Source organism: Pteropus vampyrus, unplaced genomic scaffold, assembly GCF_000151845.1.
Source record: "Pteropus vampyrus isolate Shadow unplaced genomic scaffold, Pvam_2.0 Scaffold45, whole genome shotgun sequence".
NCBI lineage: Eukaryota > Metazoa > Chordata > Mammalia > Chiroptera > Pteropodidae > Pteropus > Pteropus vampyrus.
Window position 1 is genome coordinate 5816395 of NW_011888826.1, and position 21327 is coordinate 5837721.

A 21327-nucleotide genomic window follows, 5' to 3' on the forward strand; every position below is an offset into this window, starting at 1 on the left:
TGCTTCGGTTCAATGATTGTGACGGACACCCTTGGGTAGCTAACCAAGTCATCATTTTCGACTTCTTTCTAGCCAACTTCCAGTTAGTGTTGGACCTATGATGCACTTGTAGCTAATGAGAGAGAAGGGGAAGTCTGATGCGCGGTTCTGGGAAAAGCATTTGTTTTCTCGGATAGCCACTGACACTGTTTTTCTCCTACTCTTGGCCTTGAGTGTAGAGATAGTGGCTGGGCTGCAGCAGGCTTCTTACGACTGTGAAGGATTGGTCAGAGAAAAGCAAGACCAAAAGCCATCTACTTTTTGTTTTGTTTTGTTTTTTGTTTTAACGCCTACAGCACCTGGTATTCCTAGGTGGTCTCTCATCCAAGTACTAAGCAGGCCCAACCCTGCTGAGCTTCCGAGATCAGACGAGATCCGGCACATTCAGGGTGACATGGCCGTAGGCTCCATCTACTTTTGAACATCCTGTTATAAAAAAAAAAAAAAAAGTCATACTGGTGTGAACCATTGTAGCTAGATTTTCTCCTACCTGTTTAGCTAAAATAGTCCTGATTTACACTCCAATCCATCAGAGAAGCAAGAATTGCCCTTTCATCTATTCAGAGAAGCTTCATTGAGAAGGGGGATTTCACAGCCATTTTTATAACAGGAGAAATGCTTTGGGATACCTAGGTTAGAAGAAATAGAAGCTCCCATGATATGGGGGTGACTTGGATGTCGTCGGGATCTGGGGATATGATAAGCGATGTAACGCGAGCTCATTTCCAGGATACTGTAATGCAGGAAGTGTGGGATGGCCAGAGATGAGGATGGTGACTCATGTCACTGTCAGGGCTTTGCGAGGCTGGCAGTATGAAGTCACAGTTCATAATGGGACAGGACAACATGGGAGTTAGGTAAAGATAATGCATGAGGAAGTTCAAAACCAGTGATATTGTAAGGATGAAAGGGGAGACCTGCGGAGGCCACCTGAGATGTGATGGATTGTGGGGCAATGGGGCATTGTGGGAGGCTCAGGGCAAACGGGGTCCAAAAGCTGGAATTCAAACCTCACTTTCACTACTTACAAGCTGGCCAAATTGTGACCTTTCTGAAGCTCCATTTCCTCCCTCTCTGATAATAATGAGAGGTTTTATTACCTTTTGTGAGGTATATACTTCAAGAGAGATTTGAAATGATCACTCAGATGAAGAATGTTGGAACATAGTAAATGACGTTTGTTGGTACCAAACAGAAGTCCAACCCGAGGGCGATTTTATGCCACGTTCTACATAAATGCGGAAGCGAATGCTCTAAGGCGTATTTTCCGTTCAACTGAGGTTCCCCAGTGGAAGGAATGGTTTCTTAAACAAGGATATACCTCCAGTTTCACGGGCTTTCATGTGCTTGGGTTTCAACCGGGTCCAATAAAAACCTCTGGCTTTTTGCTCACTTTCGGATCTTAGCACTTTAAACTTCTAATAGTTTTCAAGCCAATAGAAATTGATGAATGTTACATTGTGAACTTTTCACCTGTTTTAATTGGGGAACATTCTGCAATATGCTATTTTTGGTTCCAGTGCTTTCACTGGTAGGGGTGACTACTCAAAGCCAAACTCATACAGCCAACAGCACTAAAAATACTGTTGGTTTCTGCCAGTCAATTTTCTTCTATTTTCACAATTAGTGGTTCTGCCTGGAAACTGCCTGCCAACATGCAAATCTCATCCAAGGGCTGATGGAAATTTGAGAATGCGCTAAGCTGTGTAAGGTTTAAGAGCAACATTATTCATTCACTATTTGAAATATTTAAACAAATGTAAATCAAAAAAAAAAAAAAAGATGAAATCTCATTATAAGAAACGAATGGCTGCTTTCCACTCTTTCTACAATATAGTCCTGGTACCCATTTACATGACATTTGTGATATTAATATTATTGTAGCAAAATAAATCACATCCTTCACTTTTACATTTTTAATTACATTTTACTGCATTTGTTCTTTTGTTTATAGTTAACTAATAAAATATTTATTGCATCTTACATATAAGATGGCGTTTCTGTATTTTAATCAGATTTTACACATAATCTTTTCTCCCTCTTTTAGTATCTTTTTTATGACCCTACACACCCCAGGATGTTGTTTTGTGGAAAACCTCATTATTTTTTAATGCATGGCTATTTATTAATGTATTGTGTATATAATACACTATGCATTTCTTTGAATTGATGAATACATTTACATCCACTTGAGAATAAAAATTCCCTTAAGGGCCAATCTCACATTTCTCTCGCTGTGCTGCCAGAAGCCTATACTGATTATTTTTCTTGTTTTGTTGAGGAATGGTGAGTGAAAAGAAAAGAAAAAGACGAAGTAAAAAGAGAGATATGATGAGCATTATTTTTAAATTTCATTTTCTGAGAAACCTTTCTCCTGAGGTAAAAAAAATTAATGCCTCATTGCAAAATGGAATTTTTAGAGCATGCAAATTAATTTACCCTTTGCAAAATCTTATGTTTGATATGCATTTTATGTTGAGCACTTGACCTGCTGTTTCTCGAGTTATTTTCCATTGTATTTGTTGAATTACCTCCTCTATTGCTCCACAATGTTTTACTTGGAAGATTAGATATTAACTGAATGACATGAAGAAAACCGTTAACTACAATAGCAGGTACCACTGAATATAATTTTACAGCTATAAAAAACAGAAAGCTTTTTCTCCTTTAAAACCCTGCTACTAACCAGGAGCCCAACATCCCATATGTCAAGGAGTCTTCCGTAGACCGCAGAATAAGCAAGAGGGGGAAAAATCTCTCTCTCCCAGGTTAATTTATCCACTATTTACAATATTTAAGAATTGTTCTGAGACTTCCTTGGGGTGGGTCCTGGCCTCGTGTCGGGCTAGACATTCTCCCCCATGACCTTTGCAGTATTTTAGGGACAGAGGTCTCTTTTTTAGAATAGCACAAAATGGCGTTTTGCATAAAGGTCTGAGAAGACAATGACCTGAGTGGATTTCTTCTTTGTTCTAGTGAACTGGAGTCAGGTGGAGGTGGAGGGCTGGTGCAAAGGAGGCAGGGCACACTACGGGCTGGGTTTTCTCCTCTTCCACCTCTAGAGAGAGTCATTTTCGAGGACATAGGGAGAAAACATGGTATGTAGAGAAAAATGTCCCAAGGTTATTTTCCCGCTCCTCCTCTCCTGTAGGGTTTTGCCTGACACCCTCAATTACTCGCACACTCATAGTACTTCAGAGGTACTTCCAGGACAACTCTCCATGTTTTAAATGCTCTGTTTCCAAGAAAGATATTTAACTTTCATATGGTACGAAAAAGGTGCTGAGCCGGAAATTTATTGTGACCTCCAATTCCAGTAAGTAAGCGTGTCAACTGGGACTGTGTATTCAGAAAATAGAAATATGAAATGTTTTCTAAGACAAGATGTGCTAGGCAGAGCGTGATCATCTAGTCACAGATAGACATAGAGCACTCACTAAGCTCTCTGTTTTCTAAACCGATTGGACTTCTGCGCATGTGCTTCCACGTGGGCCATGAGTGGGAACTTTGGCAGTTAGGACACACTGAACACTTTCTCACCACCCGTGAGGGATGTGCTGAGAGCCTGCAGGTATCAGTGGCTTCCCAGGCATTTGTGCTTACTAATCACTGGCTTAGGGACACTCTCAGAGTTCTCAATGGGTAAAATACTTGTCACCCATATGCTCTTCTAGAATCTAAGCAATGGGGAGAGATTTTTTTTTTAATGGGTAACTAAGAAATGCATTTAGGGATAAATATCCAGAGTTTTCTCAAAAAATTAAGCAAATAAGGCTGTGGATCAAATACTATTTTGCACTTGCTGTCATTTAGATTCTGTGCATATGTGAGTACTCATTCCTCATCTTTAGACTTCCCCATACCTCCCACTTCCCCTTGCCCTTTGACATGCTTTCGGACTTTTCTGTCAGTCTCTCTGCTGTGATAACAACTTCATAGACCTCTGTTATTTTGTGTTTATTTGGTACGTCTTTTTTTCTGGCCAGTGTCCACTGGAGAGTAATTGCCATGAAGGCATGGGCCAGCCTCTTTTGGCTGCTCCAATGTCTATGACAAAAAGTATTGTGGGTATCCAAAGCTGTTGAATTATTAATAAACTCTGTAACACCTGCTTCAAACTTTTTAATGGAATGTATTCTGGTAGAGAGTATTCTTAATAGAGACATTTGGACTGCTTTTAAGTGCCTCTGAACAGGTGGAACAGATAACAGTTCAGTCAAGTGTGTTATTTGACATCATGTAAATTCATACTGCGTTCGATTCAGTAAATGGATTTTTGTGTTTAGAAATTACCTAGAACCTGACTAATACTCATATAGCTACTGCAAATGAGAGGGAAAACATATTTTTATTGGCAAAGATAATAATTGCATGGGTCTGATGTAAGGAATCCAATTCTAAAGTAAAATGTGACAACACACGTGATTTCTTTAAAAGACCCTGTGTCGTTAATACCTGTGACCAGTCCTGTAGTTCTTTGTCTTCAGGTGAACCATCAATGGTTTACAGACAGATTTTATAAACAAAACTCTTTGTCATTATGGAGATGAATTTTGCAGAAGGTAGGTCTTGGGTGATAATATGGAACTTCCTCCCACTTTTCAAATTGTGTGAGCGGGGCTCTATTTATGTAAAACTATCACAAGCAGACTAAAAGTAAATACTTTAATCGACTGTTTTTTTTGTTTGTTTGTTTTTATTACAACAAATGAGGGGGGAAGTTGATCAATCTCTTCTCTGAGGGATATGTCAAAATATGTAACCAAAATGACTCCTACCTTTGCACGTTTTGATACTCACAACTGACTGTTATGCTTGACTACATTGATTTCACTGATTATTTTTGGATTCACGTAGACATTAAGGACTAATATTTCTTCATTCCTTATACTTTTTTCTTCTCTCCTTCTTGTTTGTGTTTTAGAAGAATTGTGTTACAAACAATGAATAGAAGTTCCAGAATTTCTGATCCTCTTCCATTCTGTTTACCAGCTCGTGCATTTGTCAAAATGTGAGGATTAAGAACATCGAGCTTTAAAACTGTGCCACTGATAATGAAGAAATTGAAAGTAAGAAAAGACAAAACTAATTTTACTTTATCCCTTGCTATTTTAATTTTAGGACATGGTGAATTAACTATGTATAGATGCAATCTTGAAAAATCTGCTTTCAATGATATATGCAAATGGTGACCAAATTAAGAGATATGATTTCATACCAAAAATTGAAAATTCAAAGTAGGCATCAATAGAAATTATATAATTGATTATTTTTACTCTTTGACCCTGCCACTTGAATTGGTTTTTCTATAGTTGTCTGGCAAGTAAATAAATGTATCGATCCTTGGTAAGAAGAAAGAACACTGACTCTACTCACATGTGCATTGACAAATTCCATGAACAGAACAAAATGTCATTTCTCTCATTTGGATATTGTATGTTCTGCAGAACGAAAAATCATCAGTAGCTAAGTAGAAAGAACTTCTCTCTTCTGTATTCAAATAGGTGTGTCACTTGAGGAAGAAATAAAAATGAATATTATTGTTTTTAAATTTTTAAACTTTTGGGTAAGTGATGTATTAGTGTATGAGAGAATTTCATGCAATGTCAAATTTATCCTTCCGAGGGACCATGGAAATAAAAAACCTATAAAGTGTAGTTAGAGTATAAATTCTTAGTGCCAATTAATACCTGGTGCTATAAATTTTGTTATGTACTTTTTTAAATATCCTTAATATAAATCGTATATATTAAATGTTATATATTAATTAAACTTAATATTTATTGTGTGTAATATTGCACTCTCTGTGTTAAGATTGTATATTGTAAACTTAATTATATATTATATAATGTGCAATTAAAATATGAAATATGTGTATTTTAATATAGTCAATAATACATAATATATTACTAATAATGAATATTAAGTTTAATTATTATATAAAGCGAAAAATACATGATGTATAAATATATCAATAATATATTTATAGATATACAATATTTTTATATATCTTACCATTAATTTAGCACTAAGTATGATTCACTGAGTGTGTAATAAAAGAAGCAAGAATGTGAATTTAAATTTGAATTTTTTTTCATCGAGTACATTTTATAGAAAGGTGCTCGAATTTATAATGACATCAGATATTAAGAAGGGTTTCCATTTTTTAATGCAGCTTACTTAATCTTGCATTCTTTTTTCAGTAGTTTTTCAAATTAAATAACTAGGTTTGCACATAATGTTAAAAACACTAGTTATAAAATGAATTTATTAAGATATTTTTATTTAAGTGGTAATAACTAATGATTATGCACATGACATCCTGTCTCTATCACTTATTCAGCCCTGTATGCCTCCTTTGGGCCAAGTAGGTACAGGGAGGAGGATGGGACTGGGGGACAGATGAAATCTTAACCCTTCAGGGATGCATTGCTAAATATCGTACAAGGTGCTATGGTGGCATGTTGAAATTACCTGTCATTCATCATTTTGAAGTAGCAACAGCAGAGTGGACAGTTTACATGACCCAGGTCGTCCATCTCTCTTCTCACTGTGCTATTAGCAAACCTTAGTATAATATAAAGCTAATTTTGAAAATATTCCTAAATGTTTTCAGAATTGTATAAATCATCTCTATGACTTTGATTTAGAACTAAATGGAGGTAAAGAAGAATGTGTAGAGTATTTAGGAAGCCTATTCACAAACTTAAAGAGCTTATACATACATACATACGTGTGTATACACACACACACACACACATATATGCACACACACATATAGATACATATATAAATATAAATACAAAATAAAACATAAAATATAAAAGTCACTTATAAGAAACAGAACTCAAAAAATGATCATCTACATCCAATTACATTCTGCGATCCAGCATAATTTTCTCCAAGGAGCTCCAAGCTCTGTGATCCGCCTTCAATTTTCAGTCTTACTCCCATGGCCTTCCTCTCTTGCCTTATCAATGCTTGAAATGATTACTCCTCTGATAGAAAAAGATGTTTCATATCATCATGGGGTGATGGGGAATGATGAAAAAAGTGAGGGAACATATTTGAGCTCTGTGAAGGGAGGTGTAGCCTCCTCTTTACCAGGTTTTGACCATATTTTGCCCAATTCCTGGTAGATATTCAATAAGCTTTTATTAACTGGAGCGAATGGGAGACAACAGAGCTGACAGGAAGCTCAGTCCAGTCAACGGCTTTTCTGTCTCTCACTTATTTTATATGCCTTTGGCTTTCTTCAGATCAAAAGAAAAACATATTAATTTTGCTGTCATACCATCATACCTTAGAATCTAATCAAATTAAATTACAAGAGGATTATGATTATACTATATTACTTAAGACTTGAAGAAACTTGCCCTCAGAATGTTAGTAAAATATTAATGTTTAAATAGAAGAATTCTTGATTTTTTTTGATAATTTTCTCAAATCATCAAACCCCAAGGCATTTTTGAAGTAATTTCTCATTAATTTTAACATTTAATTTCAAGAAAGATATGTAACAAAGTCTTACCCTCTTTGGCAATAAGAATGATGCCTAATAAGACCTCGTTAGCTGGATCCCCATAAAAATATAAAATCTATAGTCATTACTATTATAAGATATGCCTAGAAGGTACAAGTGTGACTTTAAAATAAAGTTATATAAACATTTCTGATAAGAACATTTATGACCTAGATTGTTTTAATTTCCTAGCTTATTTAATAGATTCAGACAGTCAGGCACATTACTAAATTTAGATTTATATTTCTAGAAAACTATAATTTAGAGTAAAATATCCAATATAGCAAGATAATTATATATTCTCCCACCTATATACTGTTGCCAAATATTTATAAATCTCATGTAATAAAAATAGCATGTTGCATTCCACATTTCAGCCGTCTGAGGATTGTCAGAGAAAATATTTGAAAGCGTTTTCTTTGGACTTGTCCACTTATTTGGTGGTCAGGAAGGGAAAGAGAAGTTAAAGATGAATGAAGCTCAGTTGTCTAGAATAAAGTACCAATAACAGAGATTATTACAGCATGAGGAGAAAGAATTTACCTTGCATGAATAAAGGATAAGTTTTGTACGTGCCATGTGAGTTTGAATTTCAAATATGATGTACAAACGAAGGAGTCTTGCATTCAATTGGAAATAGAATAAAGTTAAAATTAAGTAGAAATAGAGATTTGTGATTCCTTTATGTAGAAAGGTAACTTTGAAGAGTTTGGAGAGTGAAGAAAGGCCTAAGGCCAGAATTTTGTAGAATCTGAAACATCCCTCCCTCTGTTTTTTTTTAATTTGTTGTTTAAATTGGGTCATGTTATATAATTCAGTTAGAAAATAAGTACCTCGTGAAGACATCTAAAATATAATAATCTTAAAAAGCAACAATTGTCTACCCCAATAATATTATTTGGCATGAGGTAATAATGCATAAAATAACCCATCAACTACCAATTACGTAAATATTTAAATAAATAAGCACTGTAAGCAATTACTTACTTTGGAAAAACATTCTGCATTCTATCAAATGTGTGTACCTTAGTCAATTCATTTCTTCCTCTGGAGTGTGCCTTTCTTCAATGTTCATAATAAGTACACCACTAGAGACTTAGTTGAAACGGGAGATTAAATTTTGAAGTTTGTTTCATTAAACCGATGAAGTTTTAACAATTTTGTTGACTTTTAATGCCGATTGAATGAGAAGATTTTTGAGGATCAGATGTTAAGGCAAATGAAAAAATGAGCTTGAGGTGTATGTTTGTAGGCAAATAAATAAAATACTTATATCTATTTTACAAGCCTCTTCATAATGACTTCCTTTCTAGTTCTGTACCATAGTTCATGAAAAATCCCAATATTATAATATAAAAATAATCGTGCCTCAGTGATTATCAGAGCAAGTCCTAAATTTTACAAGTAGAGCAAAGTAAATAACTACTGTCTTTCTGACTCTCCTAGATTAGTAAGCATTGTGTTTGTCACCCTACATTAACTGGAGGCTTCCCCTAACTTCTCTACGCCCCCAAGTCTGAGAGGCCCAGCCTCAAGTTGTCTAAAGGCAATCGGCAGTTGGTACAGGGATGAGCAAGTGCCTTGGGCCCAAGGAGAAGCAAAGATTTTGGCTAGTTCTCCTGTAAAAGATACTCTTGCTCTCTTTCATTGGATCTGAATATGATAAAATGAAGTAAGAAGGTGCTGCATGAACTTACGCCTTTGAAAGGGAAGCTTGCTGAAAATGTAGCCATCGTAGATGAGTGATACCCGGAGGGATATTAGGACCAGGTGAAAATATTGAGGCTTGGGCCACGTTGTCCTGAAGCCTACCCTGTTTTGTTTTGTTTTTTTCTTTTTTTCAGTTATGATGTATTGGGTTTTTGTTTGTTTGTTTGTTTGTTTGTTTTTACCCTAAAATCAATCTGGAGAGGATTTCCTGTCACTGTAAGCATCTCAAATGATGAAACAGTTCTCATGTTGGTGACTTTGTACTTTTTCCCTAAGAAATTCTTGAACACAACTAAGGAGGAAAGTCACATCCACGCTATGAGCATGCCTTACCAATTCTCGAGAAGTCTCTGGGTCAATCTGGTCCCCCCACAGCCCCAGCTAGATTAAGTGCCTCCAATACTCAAATAGTTGTATGTCGCTTGTGGCTATACTTTAATATTTTACTTGGGGAGCACACGGTGTTAGGTACTGTCATCTGGTGTATTCTGTGTAGAGACCACACCAGACTGTGGGGTGCTGCATGGTCCAGTGACTGGGCATTTTTGTGACTGATGTCTGCGTGTCTGCTGACCATAAGTTTGCATGGTTGAACCGTGATGATTTCTCGGAAGTGACATGCTCTGTGTTCTGTCTTTTTTCTCTTTCTCTTTATTTTGAAGGATGAGGAGTGAAATGTAGACTCTAGGTAAAATCTTTCATCCTTTGCACTCACTTTTAGGCCCGAGCAGGTGCACTTCTGTGCAAGCCTTGTGAGTGTGAGCCCAACTCCCCAGACTCAGTTATAATTTCTGTTCAAGAAGAGATGATGATAACTCTTCATTGAAGTTGATCAAACATTTACATGACTAAAATTGATCACATGAAGTAGTGTTTATGCCCTTGATTTATAGATCAGGCTACTGAAATGCAGAGAACATGGAATCAAAGACAGGGTTTTTAACATCAAGGCCAGGTTCCTGCCACCCTTCACTGTGTGGCTTTGAGCACTAAGGGACACAGCAAATGCAAATACAGACTTCTGCCTCCAGATCCAAGGCTCTATGCTGCCTTCTCCGAAAGGGAGTGTCAGAGAGAATGATGAAATGCCATGCCTACACTGTCCCCTACATTTTTTCCCTTTTAACCCTGTTCTTCTCATGTCAACCCAGAGCAAAAGCAAGAATCTGCATGTAAGCGTGGACACACACATATACTTACACACAGAACCCCTCATTACTCTCTTTGGATTAGCCCTGTTTGCATTTTGTTTTTCTATCTGGGAGTTGCCACAGATCTTGTTTTCAATCAGTGCCAAGATTATGGTAATTTTTTTTTTTTCATGAAAATCACACGTCCTCATAGAAAACTTTGTTTCTTCCTTTCAATGTGAAGAAAATGGAAGACAGTAGTTGGCTGCTTAAATGTATTAGAGTCTGTTATTAGTTAATAAAATATGTCTATGTTTACAGTTATTTGCAAAAATATGTTGTGCCATACCGAATATTTTGTAGTATTTGCAAGCTGCCAAGAAAGAAAAGTATCAAAGGATATTTTAGTGTGATTTTAAACTCTGTGAAATTAATACCTTTTTGGACTTCTATTAGAACAATACATCAGGTCTTTTCTAAAAGCTAGCCACTGATTTCCCTCCTGTAGCTTGCCTCCTGCGCCCACGGTTGGTAGGGTGAGAATGAAAGGAAGCCTCAGAAGCTCTTCTACTTGCTCTTTGCCACACTGTCATCTTCCTCAGAGGCCTGGATCAGAAATGAATCTTGATCCCTTCGTGCTGGGAAAGTCTACAACACTACTATCTGAGTTTTTCCTCCTGTCCGATTTTAGAACAACTCAGAAACATGACAGCATTTTCCAGATGTATCATACAGCACTACACAGAGAAACATCTAACAGCATTCTCAGTTCTCATGATCTCTAGAACTCCTGTTTTTGAAGATTATAAGGATTTTTAAACTTTTATTTGTTTAAAGAAATTTTTTTAAAGAATACTTCCTCTGTGAAATAGTGACTGCGTTAGAAGAGATACTTCTTTGTTTTGCATGAAGATATTTAAATGCATCAGGATTGTGAGCTTCTTGCGCTCGAACTATACCTTATCTCTGTGTGGTCAGACAGATTGTGCTTTCTTTAGATTATAGCAAGACAGTACATATATTAATAATTTTCTTGGACTTCTTAGCACTTAAGGATACTTGCAAATGTCTTTAAGGCATTTTTTAAGGAATTACTTTATTAGTATGCTCTTGTTACTAGTTTCTGCTGGAGTGAAGAGTCTAAAACTAAAGGCTGTCTTTTAGCTATTCATAGACATTTTTCTACAGTAAGTATGCCAAGAATGATTTTGAGAAAATATTTGCTCCCTAAGAATTTACCATCCAGAGGTTATAAAAAACACACATTAGATTGTAGTGAAGAGTTCTTTCAAAATCTCCATGTTAAATATTAGGAAAAGAAAAATAATAATTTTAAATTGCTTGCCACAAACAGCATCTAACTAGGATGGATGTTCTACTTTTAAGCATTAGAAAAGAAAAAAAAAATTGATCCAGATTTTTCTTCCCTATTCCTTTTTGAAAGAAATAATGGTGGTTTTAATTCATGTGTTTTCCTTCGACCATTATCTAATGATTCACCAATTTATACATTCTTCCCAGATTTTTCTCAACCTCCAAACTTGAATCCAACTTGGCATCTTTCTTTTCATGTTCTACAAACACATCAAACTCAGATTGCTCTCCAGACCTGCTCTTTCCTTGGCTCACCCTCGGAAACTGGCAGGCACCATCGTCCATCCAGTTGGCCAAACCAGGTTTCTGTGACTCATCCTTGACTCCCAAGTTTTTCCCACTTCTTTTAAAACCACTTACTCCCATCTTTTTGGAAAAGACTCCTGGTCTGGGATATTATGTCATTCATTATAGCAACAGTCTTCATCTATTTTTGGACTCAAGGACAATGAGTTCTGAAAATTTAAAACATACTTACCAGCTTCACCGTGGCCAGCCAGGTGAAGACATGGGAAGTGAGAGAACAAGAAGGGAAGGAAATCGCCTTCCTTCTCTGAGACACGTTCACCTGCATGCATACCTGGAGCCCTACAGTGATAATATAGAAAGTGTTTTAACTTCTGAGATGTACATACCTGAAGCGTTTGGAGGAAGGTACACATGGCATGCACAAATTAACATCCTCCTGAGTCCTGTTCCTTGAAGAAGGGAAACAAGAAAGCTAAAGGCTTATCGCACCAAAGGAGTTTAGAAGGAGCAGCATTCCATTAAATGGGAAATGTGGGCTTTTTGATGCATTTGGAAAAGAGTGAATATGAGCCTTTTATCCATTTACAATTTCACGTGCTGCTGCTAATTTATTACAGTAATTGTTCATGGGCAAAGTAATCTCAAAAACAAAGCAGCCCAATTCCAATTTGTATAAAAAAGACTATATGTTAAAAGTGTAATTAAAATATGATGTATAAGAAATCAATATTTTTAAATCCTTTGAAACCTAATTCTTGGGACTTCTAGGTTTCTAGAATTAATATACTAAGAAATCATCAATTTATTTGACTTCAAGAAACTGTTAAATACTCTCAAAGTTTAAAAAATTTATATGTCTTTTTTTTGAAATAGCTTAGTTGGTTTTCCTTGAGACTTAAGTAAGTCATTATTGTTTTTAGGAATAAACTGAATTTACAACAATTTTCTTTTTCTTGTCTGTTAAAATGTACAAGACAGATCAATGCTGCACTGTAAACATTTAATGAATACACAAGCTCAGAAATGGTCCCTTCTCTCCCTTATCTTGAACTCTGCCATTAACTCATTACAGTCACGTGCCACTAGATGACAGAAATATGTTCTGAGAAATGAGTCGCTAGGTGATTTCATCATCACGCAAATATCATCAGGTGTAGTCACACAAACTTAGATGGTAGAGCCTACTACACCTCCACACCTAGGCTTTATGGTATAGGCTATTGCTCTTAGGCTATAAGCCTATACAGCAGGTTACTGTACAAAACAACATGAGATGAAATCAAGTACAAGAGAAAATGGTGCAATCAAGAGATGCAGTAAACATGAGATGTATGAGGCTGCTGCCAGCATAACAAGGAATACTGTTATACAGCAAACTTTTTTATAAGTAGAAAGAGTACACTCTAAAATAATGATAAGAACTATAGTATAGTAAATACATAAACCAGTAACATAGTTGTTTGTTATCATTATCAAGTATTGTGTACTGTGTATAATTGTATGGGCTATACCTTTATATGACTCACAGTGCAGTAGGTTCATTAATACTAACATCACCACAAACATGTGAGTGTGTTGCACTACGTCACCAAGTGATAGAAATTTTCAACTCCATTATAATATTATGAGACCACCATCACATATGACTGTACCCGCAAGGTGAAGGTACAGTGGTTAACACACCAAGTCTTAAAGTATTTTACACTTTCAGCACTCGTCCACTTACACCAGCCACATTTCCAGGTCTCAATAGTTACATGTGGCTTGTTGCTGCCATATATGACAGTGCAAGTCCAGAAAACAGAGGGCCATAGTTGGGGCTTGGTTTCAAGATCAAATCACAACTGTGGGTCAGACAAGTTAACAAGCATGTTTTCTAATCAATTGCTGTGGCATGCTAGTCATACAAACTGGAAGTAGGCACGGAAACAAATTGTTTGGAACCTAGACGTATCATGCCAGAAGGGCTGAAGAGGGATAAAGTAAAGTGACAGCGCCAAGGAAGCAGTGAGTCTTCAGGGAAGGTGAGGGTGAAGCTCCTGGTCCCTGAGGCCAGGAACCCAATCTGGTTCACATCATTTGGTGCCTTCCTGCTGGGCTGGGGAGGGGCAGAGGTGGGAGGCAGAAGCTTAGGGCTAGATAGGTTAGTAATCTGTACAATGAGAGCATCAGAAAAGATCATCTCTAAATCCTCCCCATTGCTAAACTGAAATGATTCCGTGGCTGTGAAGACCACATCCTATGCACATCAGTAAAGAATAATGTTATTTTTCTACCTGGGAAAATATCTTTCCTGTGCTTCACTCTTAGTCAGTTCTCAACCTCTGAAGGCTTGAACATTAACATACAGTATCCTTCGCTAATATACACAGAATTCAGGCTTTATACCTGTACCTAACTCTAATTTTAAAAGGCCAGACCCCTTTTCCCCAAAGGCAATTTTAAATTGCACTGGAACAGAAGGTACCACAGCTTTGATTATATATATATATATATATATGCTTGGTTATTAACAAATTATACAAAGGCATGATTTTTAAGTTGCATAAAAATGGCTTTTACTCTGTGTTACACATTTAAAGTACATGGAAAGCCTAAAATTCAAAATATAAACTACTAACATTTTTCTGTAATTCGTGAATAATTTGAATTTTTAATTCAAAATTATGTAATAGCTCAGATTGCTTAAGTTTGCTGGTATATGCAGTATTATATAAACACAACCCAATAATTTGAATATTTTCTATCACATATGTACACAATCAATCAACCAACCAATTAACCAATCAACCAATCAGTCAATTATCCATTATCGAGTCTGTATTTAATAAGACTACACCAGCTACATTGACTTTCAAACTATTAGAAGAACAGAACAGAACACAGAGGTATAATTGCCAAGGTCTGATTCAGAATATAATTAATGCATTAAGAGTTGAGAGGAGGGAGAGGATATTCTGGGCTAGGTTAGCAGAGAAATAATTGTTAAAACCAGTGGAACTTGAATCTGGTTTTGCTGATGAGCTTAAGGTTTCTAATACTATAGCAATGAATGCACTGATAGTTCAGTATGGTCAATTTCAACAGGTGGGCAGGGCTGCTGAGGACACAGTAACTGTGATATGCTCTTGGCATCCCAGTGTAATCCCCTTTGATATATGATAAATGTCAGCTGGCTGGAGGAGTTTCCCTGTTCTAGCTCTGGTAAGCTTGAATGCTAGACCCAAGGCTCAGAATAGCCCATGGAGATTTCTACACTCCCCACAGGGGATGGAGTGGGTGATCTCTCATACGCAAAGGAAGGATGTGGGCTAGCATGTTCTGCACCAGTAGAGATAGTGGAGGGAAGATGAGGGAAAAGTATAGATTAGAAACTCGAGTTCCACTTTGACGCAACTATGAATTTGTATATGGTAATACAAATTTTCATGAGTAGTCAGCTATAGCGTTCTTGACTTTAATTATCATCACAAATAATAAAAACAAAAATTTTATTAATTTCTCAGCAAAATGATACTAATTTTTTATAGTTTTAAAGTCTTTTTTACCAGAGCTTTGCACAAACAATGGATCTGAGAAATATTCAACATAAACTGTATATAGTTTCTACTGTACTGATTTGAAATAAAGTTTCTAAAATCTACAGTTCCCAAATGGATTGCTGGGACATTCTCAAATCCCATAGATGTTGTCAAGAAATTTAGATTCTTTGCTTTATTGCATACAAATATCCCAATTAGGTCTAACTTTTCATAAAGAAGGAGCAGAAGGCTGAATATTGACATTCTTTGAGATGTGTTGGACAGGAACAACTAATTTTTCTTTAAGATATTATTTTACTGTCTCTGCCATGGTGTCTAATATTCCACAAAATGTTGATGTAGCCATATAATAGAATATTATTCAGTCAAAAAAAGAATAAAGTTCTGATGCATGCTACAATATGAATGAACCTTGAAAACATTACAGCAAGTGAAAGAAGCCAGACACAAAGGTCACATATTGTGTGATTTCATTCAAGCAAATTACCCAAAATAAATAAATTCATAGAGACAGAAAGCAGATCAGTGGTTGCCCATTAGTGGTTGCTAAGAATGGGTGGGAAAGATAAATGACTGCTTGATGGGTATGGGGTTTCTTTTTAGGGTGATGAAATGTTTTGGAATGAGATAGATGTGATGGCCACACAATATTATGAATGCACTTGATGCCACTGCGTTATAAACTTTAAAGTAGTTAATTTTATATTATGTGAATTTTTATCTTAATTAAAATAAAAAGTAGAATTTTGAAAAGATACATAAATGGAAGTTTGTTGGCTGTGTGAAATCTTCAGTAATACTCTTTTTCTCACAGCCTGGCTTTGGGTAGGAAGTTGGGCAGTTGAAAGATATGGCCTTTGACAAGGATGTAATACACAGGACCTTCATGCCGTTAATTAGGGCAGACTCATATTCTTTTGAAAACTCCTAAGCAAAATTTGGATTCACATAGAACTGTGAAATTAAGTTGCCAAACATACAGCTTACCTAAGCAGATGGCCTCTCCCATATCCATCCAGTGATGACCAAGGAAATCCCCACATAGAAGGGTAACTTTTGTCTCAAACACAGATCTGTATTTATTTCAATGCACACATAAGTGGATCCTTAAGTCCTCAGTGTTACATGAAACAGAGCCATGGTTTTCAAATTTTGTTGAGGATAAAAACCTCCTATCCTAATCACTTAAGATTTATATTAAATAAATATAAGGCATCCAGATTGGAAAAGGAAAAAGAAAACTATTGCTATTTGCAGACGAAATGGTAATATATGTAGAAAACTCTAAAGACTTCACCAAAAACTGTTAGAACTAATAAATGAATTTGGTAAAATTGTAAAATACAAAATCAATATACAAAAATCAGTTGCATTTCTATACACTGACAAACTATCAGAAAGAAAAAATTAAGAAAACAATCCCATTTAAGATTTCATCAAAAAAAAAACAAAACAAAACAAAGTGTAGGAATAAATTTAACTAACCTGTACACTAGAAGCTATAAGGTATTGCTGAAAGAAATGGAAGACCCAAATAAATGAAAAGATATTCTGTGCTCATTGATTAGAAGAATTCATATCGTTATGTGAATTTATAGATTCAATGCAATCCCTATCAAAATTCCAATGGTGTTTTTTACAGAACTAGAATAAACAATCCTAAAATTTGTATGGAAACACTAAAGACCACAAATAGCTAAAGTAGTTCTTGAGAAAGAAGAACAAAGCTGGAGGCATCATGCTTCCTGATTTCAAACTATACTGCAGAGCTATAGTAATGAAACAGTATGCTATTGATGTAAAAGTATGCACATAGATCAATGAAACAGAATAAAGAGCCCATAGATAAACTAACACATATATGGTCAATTAATTTATGACAAGCCAAGAACATACAGTGAGGAAAAGACAATCTCTTTAATAGATGATGCTGGGGAAACTGGTCAGCCACATGCAAAAGAATAAAACTGGACCACTATCTGACACCATACACAAAACATTAACTCAAATGAATTAAAGACTTGAACATAAGACCTAAAACCATAAAACTTCTAGAAGAAAACAGGTGGTAAGCTCCTTGGCATCTGTCTAGCTGATGATTTTTGGGGGGTTGACACCAAAAGCAAAGGCAATGAGCAAAAACAAACAAATAGGCTTACATCAGACTAAAAGAAAACTTCTGCAAAGCAGAGGAAACCATCAACAAAATAAAAAGACAACTTACCAAATGAGAGGAATATTTGCAAATTATATGTCTGTTAAGTGTTTAAGATCCAAAATATGTAAGCAACTCCATAACAACAACGATAACAAAACCAGACAATCCAATTTAAAAAATGGGCAAAGAATTCAAATATATATTTTTCCAAAGAAGACATACAGATGACCAACAGGCACATAAAAAGTGCTTGACATCATCACTAATCATCAGGGAAATGCAAATCAAAATCACAATGAGATATCACCTCACACCTGTTAGAATAGCTATTATCAAAAAGTCAAAGAAAAAAAAAGGTACTGGTAAGGATGTAGAGAAAATGGATCCCTTGTTCACAGTTAGTAAGAATGTAAATTGGTGCAACAACTATGACTCAGCAATTCTACTTATGGGAATTTATCAGAAGAAAATGAAATATTAACTTGAAAAGATATCTGCACCCACATGTTCACTGAAGCATTATTTACAATAGCAACGACATGGAAGCAGATAAACAAAAGCTTACTCCACCATCATAATAAAAGCTCCAGGAGAGCAGGATTGTTCATGGAGCTCCCTGAGAAGCATCCACATGATGTCCGTCTTCTTGTGTTATGTTTCGGGGATGGAGATAGATATGGATAGGTCAACTCTGAGGATCCAGATTCTCAGGTAGGAGTGGAGGAGGGCTGCTTCTTAGCATTTGATGGGAGATGGTTAGATGAGAAGTGGATTAAGTAAGGAGAGAACTTTTACTTAAGTGGTCCTCTCCAAGGAAAACAAACTAAATGTCTTACGAGCAAAATGACCCAAAATTGTCAGATTCATCAATAATGTTTTAATTCTTCATGTAGATCTGTTCTTTCTGTTAGGACTCTTTCCTCTCCAACATAACTTCCTCTTTCGTCTCATATTGGCAGGCAAAGAATCGAGAACATTCAGATACACAGTTGTGTCTTTAAAACTTCTCTAAGACCAGTAGCTAAATGGCCATCTCTTTCTTCTAAGACACCAGCTTCTTCTATCTCACTGATCACCCATGAGAGTCCTTTCTGATCATGGGATTCACATTGCAGAAATACAGTTTATCTAACTGGAACAACCCTGTGGCAAATCTCACACTGAACTCATCTCTTCTGATCAACTTTCTTGAATGAAGTTTTCCAAAACAACTTCCAGAGGGAGAGCTAGCTCTTAAACCATTGAGGTGAGAGAAACATACAAAGATGGGAAGCAGCGCTAGCTACATAATCTGCCAAACCCGGTGAAATATTAAAATTTAGAGCCCCTGTTCATAAATTAAGAATTTCAGATGGTAAGAGCAGTGAGTGCCCTTCTAAGCACAGGTCACATGCCTACGAAAGTGATCCTGCTGGGGCATGAGGAGGGTGGGTCAAGAAAAGCTTTCTCGAAGAAGTCATAAGGTGACACTTTAAGAAGAGAAATTTCCAAAGCAGAAGACAAAGAAAATACAAAGACAGAGACTTGGAAAAGCAAGTAGAGAGAGCCCATCAGTGAGCCTGAGCAGGTTAGAAAAGGTGTGAAATTTTATCCAGAGGGTAAACAGTTTTAAGCCAAGAGAGGGACATACTAACTTGCATCTCAAAAAGATCATTGGGAGTCTTGTGGAGCACAGGGTGGAAGAGGCGAGCTTGGTGACAGGAAGAAATTTGACTTGTTAAGGCAAGGTAGTAGGCTGAATATTACCCTCAAAGATAGAAGTCCTAACTCCTGCAACCCGCAACTCCTGCATTTTGCTAGGGTTGCTATGACAAAGTACCACAAATTGGGTGGCTGGGTGGCTTAAGCAACAGAAATTTATTGTATCACAGTTTTGGACACTAGAAGTCCAAGATCAAGGTGCCGTCAGAGTTGGTTCTTTTGAGAACTGTAGTCTCACGCTACACTCTTAGCCTTCAGAATAGGCAAGAGGTCAGTTGGTTCTCAAAAGAATCTGTTCTAGGCCTCCCTCCTTGGCTTATAGATGGCTGTCTTCTCCCTGTGTCTCTTCACATTACCTTCCCTCTGTGGTTATCTCTGTGTCCAAACTTCCTCTATTTATAAGGACACCGATCATATTAGTTTAGTGACCTCATTACTTGATTACCTGTAAAAGACTCTATCTTCAAATAAGGTCACATTCCAAGGTACTAGGGATTCAAATTCAACATATGTATGCTAGGGGAATACAATTCAACCCATAACACCTTATATAGCAAAGACTCTGCAGCTGCAATGAGAAGATTATCTTGAAATATTCAGGTGGGTTCCAAATGCAATCCCAAAGGTAATAATTTTATGAGAGACAGAGAGAGATTGAGAGATTGAGACACACAGAAGAAAGCAATGTGACCATAGAGGCAGAAATCAGAGTGACACTGTCACAAGCCAAGGAATGCCACAGCCTGCAGAACCTGGAAGGAACTGGAACCTCGATTACAGCATAATGAAACTGAGTTGGGACTTCTGGCCTCCAGAACTTGAAGACGATAAATATGTGTTATTTTAAGCCACCAAATGTGTGGTAATTTGTTACAGAAATGATGCCATAGTAAACTAATAAAGGCTGTATTTAGTCAGGACAGCTGATGGCTTAAACTAAGCCTCTAACAGAAGAAAAACAATCAAAATTTATAAGAGAGGAAGATCCTGTGGTGTGGTATGTGATTGGACACGTGATATGGGAGAAGGATGTGCTATCTTGGGTGAGTACTGGATTTCTATCTTGAGTGCCTGCCATTCTTTAATATTGAGCAAAACAAGAGGAGAAACTAGTTTGGGGACTTTGATGATGGGTTCAGTTTTAGGCTTATGGTGTTTGATCTTCCCATGGATGTCCAAGTTGAGGTGTCTGTTTGGCTTCATGACCAAAATTCTAAAAGGGACATTTTTAGACTAATTATATTGTAGTCATTTTTGTCCTGATAGCATCCTTTCTACCTTCTGATTTTTATTAAACAATCCATTTGTACCAAATATTTTTTATTTTCATACATTCAGTAAAGCCATGTGCACGATGCCAGAGTCTCACGCTACACTCTTAGCCTTCAGAATAGGCAGAGGTCAGTTGGTCATATGTCCTAGTTTGCCTGGACAGAGCCAGCTTATGCCTGTTGTTTCAGGCTCCTGTCAGACTGGCCTCCCCTGTCACTCTAAAAGTGAAAAGTAGTAGACAGAGAGTGATACGCTCATTTCAACAGAAGAGATCCTTTTTGTCTTGACCTTCTCAGTAGAAAGAAAAAAGCAAAGGGGTGAGTTAGGGACCTGCCAAGGGTGCTTGTTTATTTACTAGTTTATTATAATTTAGCCTTCCATGCTTGGCTGTTGAGTATTAACTCCAGAGCCCTTCTTTCTTCTGAAAGAATAAAGTACACTGCTTCATAAGAGCAGTCAAGGCAATCAGGTGCCTGGAAGGCCAGGGGAAGACAATGCAATTGTTCCCAGAGACCTGCCAAAATGAGTATGAACTAAAGACAGAACTTGCTTTCCTATAGGATGGCTGAAAGGTTTTTTGTTTTTTTGTTTTTTTTTCATTTTCTCAATATTTGCAATTATCTTGTCAAT

The 21327-nt window shown here is 36.5% G+C and overlaps 1 pseudogene; it reads right to left on the reverse strand.

Moving 5' to 3' along the window:
- Positions 1 to 326: 326 nt before the first annotated feature.
- Positions 327 to 445, reverse strand: LOC111738990 (annotated as a pseudogene).
- Positions 446 to 21327: the final 20882 nt, after the last annotated feature.